The sequence below is a fragment of the Ambystoma mexicanum genome, chromosome 3q, assembly GCF_040938575.1.
Source record: "Ambystoma mexicanum isolate Mex_15411 chromosome 3q, UKY_AmexF1_1, whole genome shotgun sequence".
NCBI lineage: Eukaryota > Metazoa > Chordata > Amphibia > Caudata > Ambystomatidae > Ambystoma > Ambystoma mexicanum.
Genome location: NC_090926.1, coordinates 1,111,040,639 through 1,111,054,967, shown reverse-complemented (window position 1 = coordinate 1,111,054,967; position 14,329 = coordinate 1,111,040,639).

Here is a 14,329-nt window from a genome sequence, read left to right as displayed (position 1 = left end):
GGGTGGCATTTCCGTGGAAAGTATATTGAAAAGCCCAATTCTGGCCCTGGGTGCCTGGTTTTGTTTGTGATGATAAATCTGACAATGTATGACCTTTTAGAAAATATTGGTTAAGATTAGTTAACTCCACCTGCTATACCGCGATAACCATGATATACCGTCATTTGGCAAGAAGGTTATTGTACCGTCATAAAACTAATACCGTGACACCCCTAGCCTGCTGTTGGAAATACGCTCTTACTGCAGAGCACACTGCTACACTGGGAATGGGAGTGCTCGGCACCGAGGACACAACATTTGCAGTGCGTGGGCGCCTGGGAGCAGCGGCGGCAGAGCATCTGATGGGGGGAAAAAGGTGTCCCGAGCGGCAACAATTGTAGCAGTGTTTGTGCCGACCAAAGCTCCATGCGGTTCAAGCGAACCCAGTGTGGACCACATGGTGCGCCTTTGCTGCGGTACGATCAGCTGTTGAGCCGAAGCCGGCAGAGCGGACACATTGTTGCGAAAATACAGTAGAGGACCCGCGCTGTGTGAGGAAGCCGGCGTGGATCTACTACTGCCAATTACCTGAAATCGCCGGTTGGAGCAGGCGAAGTGGAGACATTGTTGCTCTCGCTGAGACTAGGCTGGGGAAGCAAAAACATTGCCCTCACAAATAAAGGGCAGAGAAAGCACCGGAGTGAGATGCGCGGCATATTTCTGCTGCACTTCAATATAAAAACTAATAACACTGCATGCCCTGCTTTCCTATCATTATAGCAGAGGGGATCATTGCCCCGCATGTGCAACCAGCTGGAAAAGAGCGCCTTACTGATCTAATCAAAGACACATACTCGGGCAAAAGTGCTGGCCTTGGGTATAACCCGAAGAAAATGGGGTGCATGTACTGAAGATAGTCACGCAAGACTACTGTGCTGCACATTACGGATGAGGCGGTACCTAGGAAGAACCACGCCTGGCTCATCCTGAGCAGCCGCTGGATGGTTGTATGCACTGAATAAAGGTGCCTGTTGGGTGGGCTACTGACACTGCAGGCAAACCCTCCCCGACGGGGTTGGTGTGACACCAGGTATTGTAAGAGTTCGAGGAGCGATGGGGTGATGCTTGAGGAGAGGAGGAGTAAATCCAATGCCCTGGTGGACGAACGTCCAGGCTACAGATTGCCACTGTGGTGGACACATTGTAAGCAATGTTGAGCTCGAAAACTGGTGGTATCAGACACATGGGAGGACGCGACCCATTTGAAACACAACTTGGCGCATAGTACTACCTGCTGTAGGTTTCGGACGATAGCACTGCCAAGCTCCAGCTGTCCTCGTGGGTTCACAACTGAATGAGCTAACTCAGCTGGCACGTTGCTACAACACTAGACATAGAGGCGAGACAGAACGATGGCGGCGAGAGGGGCTAAGCCCAAGGCCAAACAACCCACAATTGATGTCTTTGCTAAGATTCATCAGACCCCTGTTGCATCGGCGCAGGGCGCAGCAGTTGCGCCGGAGGGAGATACCCAGACAAAGGAAAATCATCAGATCCTAGAAGCTTTAACGGAGCTGAAATCGTCATGGGGGTTAACAATGGCGGACCTACGGACTGCATTGGAGGCCAAAATAGACGCGGTAGGAATAGAAGTTGCCCTACTGCGACAAGATGTTCGAGCGCTTGCAGAGAGAACGAGAGGCCTGGAGAGTGCGGTGAAAACCAATGCAGAAGCCAGCGCAAGCAATGCAAAGGAGGTCCATATATTGAAACAGCAAGTAGCTAACCTGGAGAACCGAGCGGAAGAGGCAGAGGGAAGGGCGAGACGAAACAACATTTGTGTGGTCGGCCTGCCTGAAGGGGAAGAAGGTCAGGACCCCACGGACTATGTGGAAAATATGATCCTGCAAGACATAGGGGATGACAAACTTTCACAGGGATTTACGGTTGAGCGAGCGCACAGGGCTTCGATGAGATGACCGCGGCCTGGGACTCCCCCCCCCAGGGCAATAATTGCAAAGATCCTGAACTATAAAGACAGAGAGGAAATTCTGGAGTATTTTCGCAAAGGAGGGACGATAGAAAGAGCATCTGCAACCGTCACTGTGTATCCTGATTACACCATGCTAGTGCAGAGGCAGCGATACAGCTATGTGGCGGTCAAGAGGAAGCTGCGCACAGCTGGAATTAAGTACATGTTACTGTATCCTGTGAAGCTCAAAGTCTTGCATAAAAGCAAAGCGTTTTTTTTCGACTCTCCAGAGGAAGCGGCAGCATGGTTGGACTTGCAGGGCTGCCCAGAACGAGGAGGGGAACAGGACCGTGAAGACCACGATAAGTGATAGGCATTTTTCACGTAGGGTGAAATCATAAAGGGGGGAAGAGTCCTATAGGAGACTATGGCATAGATAGTTGTATTGTACTACCCTGGGACTTGCTGCATTTGTTGGACTGGATTATAGTGCATGAAGTATACATGTAAACTGGGTAGCATGGAGCGTGGGGAACCTGAAGCAAACAGGAGCAGCAGGATGATGGCACCCTACCCCTGTGAAATAGTCATAAGGTAGCCACTAGGGCGACTTTACCCTGCTGAGCTGCGAGTACAGGCTATTGCCAGAATGGGCTAGATGCGGGGATGCCTGAGATCCAGGGATGGAGCTGGGCAACATTGTTGGGGAGGGTATTGTTGGGGCAGGGGAGGGAGGTGAGAGGGAGGGGAGTTGGGGTGTTTGATGTGTTTTTAGTTAAGGGGATTTTTAGTTGGGGAAACAAGCCTATACAGAAAGGGATTAAAGTGTGTGTGCCTGAAAAGTGTTCTTTATTCTACATAAGGTGAGATAAAGGAGACACTGGGCATCTGTAAGAGGTAGTTCTTGTGGCAGGAGCACCTTGGGGGTACCTGAGGCGTAGGGTATTAGAGAGCACACATAACCGCTCTCGTTGGTGGTTTGTTTGGCAGTGGAACTCATGTCTGCATACCACTTGTTGGACTGGTGCGTGTGTCTGGGATCTTCTATTGATGTCTGCCCTTACCCCTACACCTGCCACCGCCTGGCCACACTTCTTATTTATTGTTTTTATTTATTTACTGTTCATCCTATGTACTGCACTTCCCCTCTCCCTCGCACTCCCTACACGCCCCGCACTTGCGCAATCTCAATGTCACCTGGCCTAGTAAGATTATTGCCCATTGCGCCTTGAAACATTTGTGTATAGACGCGTTATAAATGCCTTGTGTCATATCGGATGATGCTTCTTAGGTGTAGGCTGGTCTGGGGCATGTGGTACAACAGGTGCTGGAGGCAACCTTTGATGGATCTCTGTCACTAGGGTCTGGAGAGTTGATAGGATGGCCCTCGGCTGAGGAGGGAATGATGGAGTGCTAGGCACTGCACCGTTGTCATCCTCGTGGACTCTATGGACTGAGGCTTGGTCGTCGTTCGTGGAGTGAATCTCTGTTGGCTGAACATAAATCTTGGAGGGCTGCTTTGGGGTCTCCTCACCCTACCCCCCCTCCTGAGGGCTGTGTACTAGGACTTGAACCAGTGCCTTCTCCCAAGCGTGCCTGCAACCTTCACTGCTGCCTCGGCGGCCGTGTTGCACCTGGGAGGCAGTGATACTCTTGTAGGTACCACCCGCCGTACCGGTCCCCCCAGGGGATTTTGACAAAGCAGTCAATGGAGACTTCAGCTGCGCCTGACGAGCCTACTGTGAGGCATTCGTCTCTTCCTCCGGCCTTTGTTTCTCCGATTTGTCCCGTAACTTGGCCTGGGTGGAGGACTTGCTCTTTGAGGAGGAACCTGATCGCAGGCTGATGGCAATGGCGATCGCGGTCTATCAGACCTGGGATCTGCATCAGCGACGAACTCAGCGGAATTGGTCTTCAGCTCTTGGCCTTCTCTTGGAACCCCAAGGATGGGGTGTCCTCAAAGGACTTTAACCTCCTCCCAGAGGAAGACCGCTCTTCGGGCCAACTGGTCTTGGGTGAGACATGACCCTGCTCGGAGCCCTGGTTAGGGGGCTTGCTCGACTTGAGCCATGCTGCCAGCCTGCTATACTTGTCTTTTATTCTTTTTCTTCGAGAAGCCCAGGCATATCCTCATTGTGGTCCGGGTGCAGGCAATACAAACACTTCTGATGTTTGTCCTTCACGAAGATGTTCCTTAGCTCAAGTTGGGTGCAGGGCCTAAAAAGTCTCTCCTTTTTCTCCTCAGTCATGGTCGGAGGGCACAAAAAAGGCCCAAGACGGCCTCCCAGAAACTTTGACGAACAACCGCCGTTGAGGGTCGTGCAACATCAGACACCGGATCCCCATTGCCGGCTGATGAAGATGGAAGCCACAGGCTCCGACAGAACTAAAATAAAACTTTTCAGCAACTCGAGGACTCCGAACACTGAAGCGTGCCGTAATAATCTGAAGATGGCTGCCAGAAGGGGGCTTAGGGAAAGGACTGTCATTGGATGGGGGCAGTATGACCCAGAGGACAGTGATTGGTTTAGAGGAGAAATAGTTTTAAAGTGAAAGTGAAACTGTTTTTTCTTTTACTGGGGATTCCCAGCCCGACTACAGAGAATATTCATGAGCATGTGAATCCATGCCAGACCCCATGCTGAAGAAATTGAAGCATCTGTGAAGGTGTCAAGTGGGACTTCTTGACTTTCAGGCAGAAGCCTAGCTTGTGGAGGAAGTGGCAGGTGTGATTAAGATGACTCTGGGACTGTTCTGGAAAACCAGCCCTGATCAACCAGTCCACGTAAGGGTAGATGGAAATCCCCTCCCTCCTTAAGCTTGCTGCCACCACTGCCATAAACTTGGTTAAGATCCTCTGGGGCTGAAGCGAGCCCAAGTGGCAGTACCTGAAATGAGACCTGCCAACCGTGGGTACTTTCTGTGCTTCTGATGGATTGGCAAATGAAAGTAAGCATCCTGAACGTCCAATGACACCAACCAATCCTGGAGTCGAAGGTCCTGAAGGATCTGCGAAAGAGTTACCATCTTCAACGTGTTCTTCCTGAGGAACTTGTTCAAGCATCTCAAGTCCAAGATGGGTCGCACTCCTCTGTCCTCTTTGGGAATCGGTCAGTATGGAGAGTACCAACTCTGGTTTCTCCCTACCACAGGTACCAGTTCTACTGCACCTTTCTCCAACTAGATGAGAATCTTCTGTTGGAGCGGATCTGGAACCAAAGCAGATCTGGCTTTTGCGTTGCAATTGCGAGGTAGTTTTAGGAGTGGAAGACAGTGGGCCGTCTGCTACAGTTTGTAGCACCCATGCATCCGAAGTTAGGCTTCGCCAACTCTGGAGATGATTTGACAGCCTGCTTCCTACCACAGGCTTGTGGGTGAGGGAGTCCTTTTGCTGCTCCAACTGCAGACGAGGGTAACTATGCAGGTGTTGCACGGAGGGTTCTACCTCCTCTGCCTCCACGAGAAGCTCTCCTCTGACCCTTTTGTGAGAACTAAATACATATACATTTTTTAACATAAACAAACATCCTCTTCATCTAGAGATGGAAGAATAGAAACAAAAAGGACGTCCTTGACCTGAAGATTGTGGTTGTCTGATTGCGGCCCCTAATGATTTAGCTGCAGCTCTAGAAGCCTGCAGCTTCTCCAGGCTGTTGTCAGCCTTTTCTCCAAACGAAAAAGTTCCATCAAAAAGCATATCCTGTAAACGTGCTTGGACATCTGCAGAAAAATCTGATTTTTCTGAGCGATGACATGCGCCTGAGCACAGTACTGGCAGCCATGGACCTACTTGTGGAATCTACAGTATCCAGGCTGGATTGCAAAGATTGCTTAATTGTTGGGGAGAATTCTCCTTTCTGTGCTAATACCCTTCAACCTTAGAGACCCCCACCTCTTTTGCTGGACTTGAGGACTTTTAATTTTTATCCTTGAGTGAGTTAGTCCTTTTTCTCGCTCAAGAAATATTGATCTGATTTGGACTCTGTATTTCTTTGTTTTTAGAGTCTGGAAAACTCCATAGGCACCTATGTTTGCATTGTGACACACAGTACCTTCAGTGCAGTGCCACAGAGAAGTCCCTTGGATTTCTCATACGGTTTAAATACCTTCTCTTGGATAAACTACTGTTTCCAAGAGTAGTAAAGTGAAATTGACTTTACTTACCTTTTTCACTCTGTAGACTCAGCAGAGTGCTGGAGGGGTTACTTAGTAGCCCCTCTTTCTACTTACTCATGTAATACGACTTTTAAGAACTGGTGGCAGTGGTTTACTTTTCCTACCAATTGTGTGTTTTTACTGCAGGATGAATCCGCAGCAGCAGCAATGAGATCGTGGGTGCTCATTTTGTCAAAATGGCCCGGTCGCCTTTTTTTCCGCCATATCTTGCTTGTGAGGTTTTTCTTCGGTTTTAATCTGCGCGCCAAACCAGGTTTAACCCTTTTGTTCATTTTGCGTTTGTAGGTCTTCAGTGCCGAAACCCGCCCCTGGCTTCAGTGTGTCTGGCAGGGCAGGAAGCGAAGGAGGTGCCCGAAACACCCTGTCAATACTCTCCTTGGTTACATGAATGTACCCAGTGCTGATTGGCTGGCTGGCTGGCTGTCCTTTTAGGACAGCCACCCTGCTGTGTGACAGCTAGGCTGTGCAAGAATGGGAGAAAGCTGCATAAAAGGTGCGGTCTCTTGAACAGAAGGCAGAGTCGACCACTGGAAGAAACATTTGATGAAAGAAACTGGAAAAGAAGCTTGCTGCACCCTCCTGGACAGTTGGTTTGCACAGTGAAGCCCTGCTGCAGTGCTGAAGAAACAGTTTTGTATAGACTAGAGAAGCCCGGAACAGACAACTTCTTCCCTTCGGTTGGTGGAACCAGCTGACCCCAAGACGAACTTTGCTGTAACCCCTCTCGCTGCTGGCTTTACTTCCTTGCTGCTGCTGGAACCCAGTGCCAGGAACACCAGAAACAAATGCATTGTCTTTAAGCCAGACCCAAACTCCAGGAAGATCCTGAGGACCCTCCTGAAGTGAGACAACCCAAGCGTGAGCCACCTCAACAGAGTGCTGGACCCCAGAAGCAAGGGGAGCCCATTACGTGTCCAAGAACGGCAGTGGAGCTATTGACCGGTAGCTGAAACCGCAAAGAGCCTGTACGCACCGCCAACCTTCGAACTGCAGTGCAGGAGTCCTCCAGACGTCCTCCCTCTTGTCCCCACGACTGAGGCCCAGGAACCCAGGACCTGCAGGGCTGTAACCTGAACAGAAACCAGCTGGAACCTCTTCTTCCAACCTAAGGTACTGTCTTGATTAAAGGGGTACTTACCTTTTTCGTCTGTAGCTTGTTTGTTCTCAATAGAGACTTACAGTGGCTTCTTTTTCTATAGAGTTGCTTGCACCTTTGCCATTCATAAGCCTAACAGCTTGTAGCCCTACAGTGATTCTTTTCCACAAACTCGCTTAAAACATTGTGCAAGACTCTTGTGCTATCTAAAGAAGTGCCTCAGCTCCCTAGACATTATGCAAAGTGACTTTGGCTGTCCTGGTTCCCTGCAGACTCTTCTGACTCATTAACTTTGGTTTTAACAGCCCCTCATAGGTGGTGCATAGGTTTAACTTGTATTGCTGGGAAAGGTCTAACCTAGACTTCATTGGGACAATTGGAATGTATTCACATGCTCTGAGAACCTGTTAACGTTTTTACTTCCTAGCCTTTTCCACAACCTCAGTTTGGCATTAAGTGTACAGGGTGCTATATCAATGCCCACAGTGTCCTAGCAATTGCAGTCACCTCAGGGTGTAGGAAGTGTGTGTATGACATGCCAAAAGGGTATCTACTTGCTTATTCTAAATCTGAGGAAGTGTTGTGAAGTGTACTTTTATTGTTGCAGATTGTCCTTTCTAAAGAGGGCTTATTAAAAACCAACCGTTAAATAAATAATAATTTTACTTGAAAACCTTCAGTATAAGTGTTATTTGAATATGTGTCGTCGTGAATCTCTGCTGCACCTCTACAGCTCACATTTAACCCTCTTGAGATGTCTGGCTGCTCAGTCACACTACGAACCTGTACCAATAGGTGGGTTACCAAGAAGACAAGGCTGGAGTATTCTCCCACAGGGTTACTACATACAATCTTGCCTAACACTCATAGCATCTTTTCCGTCTTGAACTAGGCTTAAAAAGCCTTCCCTTTCCTCTCCCTCTGGATATGTTCTGCTGCAAGGGAAGCTACACCCCAAAGGGTGTGTGTATTTAGCTAAGGCACTTGTAGCATTGGACGATTTAAGTGCCATGCTTCCTGCACTAAACACTCTTAACACAGAGAGTGAACCTTCCTGTCTTCTTTGTCTGCAGGTGCAGAAGGGTAAGCTGCAGACTTAAAGAAACTGTTGCAGCTTGAACAACCAGGCTCACTGGTGTAGGATGCCTTTTAAGGAAGGGAAGGTCCACATAAGATGTTATCTATTTTGTTGAATATTTGTTTACCGGGGAACAGAATCGGGCTTAAGCCAATTTTCCATAACCCTCACCCTTAAGGCAGCATGAAAAGGTAGTACAGCCTCCTTAACTGGACCACTGTCGAAAATATCTGTAAAGTCATCAGTTTCTATAGTAGCTGCGTGTTTAGACCACCCCAAATATTCAGCAACCTTACAAATCACTGATCTGGAGGAAGGATCGGCATATCCAGCCACTTCTGCGTTCCCAAACTCAGTTTCAGGGGATGTCTCCCAACTGCTGGTCTTTGTTTCTCGACCTGTTTTGCATCTTGAACTCTGGAGAAATAAGTTCTTCAGGAACATTGGGTGTTTCAGACTCACAACTAAAAGGAGCTTGATCATCCTCCTCCTCATCTACCTCGAAGATGGAACCCATAGACCTGAAGGAATCTGGTTGAGGAAGGGGTTTGAATGACTTAGTGGGTTCAACATTTGGATCCACAGTCTTCGGAGGCACTGAATGCTCTGTTGGTATCGAAGGCGGCGAGGGTTTCGATGACTTCCTCAAAGCAGTTGGTGAATGATCTGACAGTTTAGAATGCTGCGATGGCTTTAAATGGATAACATGCCTCAAAGGCTCAGGCGACAAACTAGACTGCTTCGATACCGGATATGAAGGTAGGTCTTGAGGGGGTAGACAATGGCTTTGTCTAATGTGTCGATGCCTTCGACTTGCGTCGAGAAGCCTTACTTCCTAGGCTCTGAGGCGTGCGAGAAGGAGACACACAAGACACCCTTCTGGTCCTGTCAGATGTGGAGGGATGGCTTAGTTTCCATGACTCCTTGAGAGGGACACTCGGAGGAACTTGCCTCTGAAAAACGTCACGCATTTTTAAGTGGAAGTTAGGGAAAGACACTTTTCTGGAGAGGAAGACTCCCTGTGATGCCGTTCCATAATCTTCTTGTGAGAAGAGGACGACTAACGTCGTGAACAGGACCTCAATCATGTCTGATGTTCCGGATGCTTTGTCTGGGGGGTTTGGGGGCATGGGGGGGAAACATCCCACGATTCCGAGGACGACTTTCTTTTGGATAAGTTCACGGATGGGGCTTTGGGAAAGGGCTTACCTGCATCAAGTTTACCCTTCCTTTACCGCAAGGCCTTGACAGTCATGGATTGACATGAGCCACAGTCCACCTTGTGGCCGATTCCCCCCACACACGCTGTGAGGATCTGTTCTGGAAATGTTGCCCCACAGGCTGCACACCGTTTGAAACCTGTCTTTGGTGTCGAGGACATGTCGAAGAATATTGAATCGACTTGATTGTAGAAACAAACGCAATTGAAATTTCAATGAGGCGAATAGCTCCGAAGCATGCAGCAGTGCGGAAAGAACAGAAGTAACAGTCAGTGCGCGTGCTTCATATACCAGCGTCAACATCACGAGGGATGCTACGTGGGCCATCGAAGACCTAGACTCGCCACTGCACGACCCCATGAAAATATCCAATGCAAGCTGCAAGCAGACCTGGATAGTACGCACACTTTGTGAGGGCGTGTAGGTTGCCCCTTAGCTGAGGATCTTGTTGGATCCCCGTGTGTTTTTCTTTTAATAATGAAACAGTCTAGTGTCATCTGACCGGGATGTTTCTGGAAACGTTTTATTCACCTAGAATTGTCTCTGCCCATCTTTGTAGTTGTTTATGCTGCCTAAACAAAATCCTAAGAGCGGATGAAACGGGAGTTAAGTGGCTATGAATTTGAGTCACGAGATGGGCATGCTCTGTGAGTAATTCTTCACGCACCATTTGAGTCTTGGCTAGCTATGCCTATTGGCTGGTAAAACATTCAAGAATAGTCTGAATGAGGAGCCTTTTGCAAACAGATGAGCCTTCAAAAGCCTTCAGCATTCTTTATATCCAGTACAGGAATATGTTCCATTGTGGGATTTTACGCTTTCGCTGCAAAGTTTTTTTCAGAATTCTGCTCTGGGTTGATATTTATACAGTGCATGGATCACTGTGAAGATACAGTGGCACTGCAAACAATATCTGAATAGAACTATAACAGTGTAGCAGACAAGTCAGCAGACAACCCCGATTTTACTGCCTGAGTGAAACTCAGAGGAGCGCATTCCATAAATTAGGAGCCACAACTGAAAAGGCTTCCCTGCCTCTGACAAAAAGAGGAAGTGGTCATCAAATTGGGTGAACCAGAAAGCTGCTGCTGGCTAGTAATCTGCGGTTAGTTGAAACCATAAATGGTGAAATCAACAATGGTGATGGTCTAAATGTAAATGCTTTTTATAACTGGTGTAATCAAGCTGGCACACACGGGTTTGTAGTTCTTGACAAAAGCTCACGAATAAATTTGCTTTTAGGCTGATGATCTCCATAGTCCGGCAATATGAATAAATTACACAATGTTTTGTCCTGGTGATGGAGAGGGTGAGGAGCGAAACAAGCACTAGCTGGAAGCCTGAGTTCATAGGCACAAGTGTAGATAGAAAGATTGCGCCCAAGATTGGTCTCGGGAGGATAGCTCATGGGCCACGTGCTCGCCTTGGAAGCAAGGCGGCACGGAGCAACACAGGTTCGATCCCCTGGTCTGTGCTTGGAAACCTCTGGGTATTGAGCGCGTTATAAATAATCTATCATATATCATATCAAGGGATGCAGGAGGTAGAATTCCACAAATGTATTTTTATTTTGCGAAGTGGAAAATATTATTCTTGCAGTGTAATATTAAAAAAAACATCTACAACTGAATTCTGAAGATGTTTAGTTCTCCTGTTAGCCTGTCTGTTTTATATGCTGTTAAGGTAGCTTCTTAAAACTGTGTTGTTGAATGGCTGTTTATTTGCATCTGTCATTGCCGTTTGCTGCAATTCATACTTAGAGTGAAATTTGAAGATTAACCATCCGTCACACTTGCATTGAAATGTGAAGTTTAGCAATGCGTCACACATAGATAGAATTATGGAGATTAGTCATTTGTCACAACATGCCTGCCAACTAAGCAGATAAACTACAGTACCAAACACACAGGATAATCCTAGATGTTGACCACAGCAGCGTGAAGAGCGAGGTAACGAAAACCTGCTAACCCAACTCTTAAACCTCTACTTCCCAGATACACTTCTCATACAGAAACTCTCACAATGACCTCTCTGCACATCAATCCACACGCACTTCACCACATTGCAACAACAGACTAACACGTAACCTGGAACAACAGAACATGGGAATTTGCACCTACCCGAAAACCGCACTTAAGCTCATCGAACAGTGCAAACCGAAGTGATGCTGCCAACGGGACATCACAACTCTCAATTTCCTATTCCCTCTACACCCTACTAGCCCCCCCACCCACTCCCTCTTTTTTCACACACACCTTTTCAGATCCGCCAGAGCGCTTGGGACCACTCCGGTGGGCCGTACAAATACCTTTAACATTAACATATATAAAAGATCAGCAATATGTGGGAGGGCACAATCCATTCGAACTCGTAGTTTGTTTATAAGTTTCAGTGAGGAGCCAACAAGTACACATTTCATAACGATTTTGGCTGGACAGAGATCTCCAGGACTAGTGGTCGAAGTGTATGGAAAGAAGTACTGGAACTATGTTCCCTTCTGGCCTATCCCTACTCGCCACAAACCACATTGCCATGCCCCTCCAACGGTATCGGTAGAAATTACCAAAAAAAATGTTCGACCTATACAAAAAGGTGGTAAATGCATGACACCAAAGGTTTGAACACCAAAAGTGCGAACCTTTGGTGACATGCATTTAAAAAAATAAAAAACACTGCTGGCGCTGTGGGGGTGTCCCTCACAGCACCCTGCTCACCATACTATGAGTATGGTGAGCAGGGTGCAAGCACACCCGAAACCCCCCCAAAAAAACGGGGGCTGCGGGGGTTGTCCCCTGCAACACCCCGCTCACTACACTGTACAGTATAGTGAGTGGGGTGTTGAGGGGGGGCTCCCCAGCAGCACACCCGAAACCCCCCCTAAAAAAATGGGGACTGCGGGGTTGTCCCCTGCAACACCCCGCTCACTACACTGTACAGTATAGTGATTGGGGTGTTGAGGGGGGCTCCCCAGCAGCACGCCCGAAAACCCCCCAAAAACAAGGAAAAAAAAACAGGGGCTGCGGGGGTGTCCCCCGCAACACCCCGCTCACTATACTAGACAGTATACTAGACAGTATAGTGAGCGGGGGCTGCAGGGGGAAACCCCTGCAGCTGCCTGCAAAAAAAAAGAAAAGGACCCTGCCGGTTCCTGTTCACAAAAGTGAAAAGGAACTGGCGCAAGGTAAGTAAGGTGTGTTGGGGTGTGGGTGGGGGTGTATTGTGGGTGGGGGTGTATTGTGGGTGTGGGTGAGGGGGTGGGTTGTGTAGTGTTTTAAATAATATCTTCGCATGGAAAATATACATTTTGTGTTCGCTCATTTCCCATGCACACTTTTCCGTCGCGGTAGAAGCCGCGGTCTGATCACACAGATCCCCCTCCCACAATACAAACCCCCAAACACATGTGCATGCTGTTTATGGGAATGTTCAAGTTTCAACTGCTTCCTACACTTTTATTTTAAAACAAAACCATTAAGGAACGGTTTCTTTGTAAAACGAACAGCAAAAACTTTATAAAAACAAGTAGAGGAGCACCGCTCCTACCCACTTCAACCACTGTCCAGGACAATTTGTCGGTTTGAGTGTACCAATTTTCTTACCCCCAACAGTTCATATAAGTGTAACACCGTTTCTACTCCCAACAGTCCATCTAAGTGTAACACATTTCCTGTCCCTCACAAACCATATAAGTGTAATACACTTCCTCCCCCAACAATCCATGCGAGTGTGACGCATTTCCTACCCCTATCAATTCATTTAAGTGTAACGCATTTCCTACCCCTCGCAAACCATCGAAGTGCAATCCATTTCTTATCCCCCAACAATCCAACAGAGTGTAGCGTATTTCATACCCCTAGCAATTAAAGTATTAACAACATTTGCAACAGCATAGAATGTCTGTAGTTGGAGAATTTGAGTTGTGTGCATAGTGGTCTGTCTGTGGTTGCCAGTTTGCATGGGGTGCCACCGGCATAACAGCCAACGCCAACTGGGGTGTCGCGTCAGGTCCCTGAAGAGTTATTATACTGTCGTTAGGTGGAGGGAGGAGGCTTGGCCGTACCAGGTTGTGCTACACCTTGCAGTGCAACTAGTTTGGATAGAAACACTGCTGTAGCTTGAAGAGGGATGATGTCATGATGGAGATGGGAACGACGAAAGCAACTAACAAGCGGGTGACGCTTTCCAGGAGCCTCCCTTAATGCATGCAATAACATTGGACATATCCCACACAGGCTGGGATACAATGCAAGGACAGTTACAAACACTGGCTCTGTTGTTGAAAAAGGAGAAGACATGTGATATCAAATTCATAGAACTCCTAGCCATTGTCAAGGCACTGAATTCCATTCTGCCAGTCTTCAAATGCTGCTGCCCTTAGAAGAACAGACGGCATGGCGGTCATGTTTTATATCAACTAGTCCGGGAGGATCAGGTCCATCACGCTGCAGCACGTCTTGTGTGGCCATGGCAATTTGACCCAATCCCCCATAGCATGTAAACTACATTGGCTTCCAAGCCAAGAATGGTGTTCAAGACTGCATGTATCGTTTACAAAGCAGTCACAAGTAGTACACCAGCGTCTCTGGCAGATAAGCACAACATTTCTAACGGCACATGCTCCTTGTGCAGCAAATCGAGCAACTGGTTGGAAACCCTAAGCCACAAAGAGCAGGCACGCACACATAACCATGCTCTTGTCACACACCCACCTTCTGGCACTCTACACCATTATTGACTCGCAATGCCCCCGCAATTCTCCAATTTCACAAATCTCTGAAACGGTGGCTCTTTCAATAGTACTAGACTAT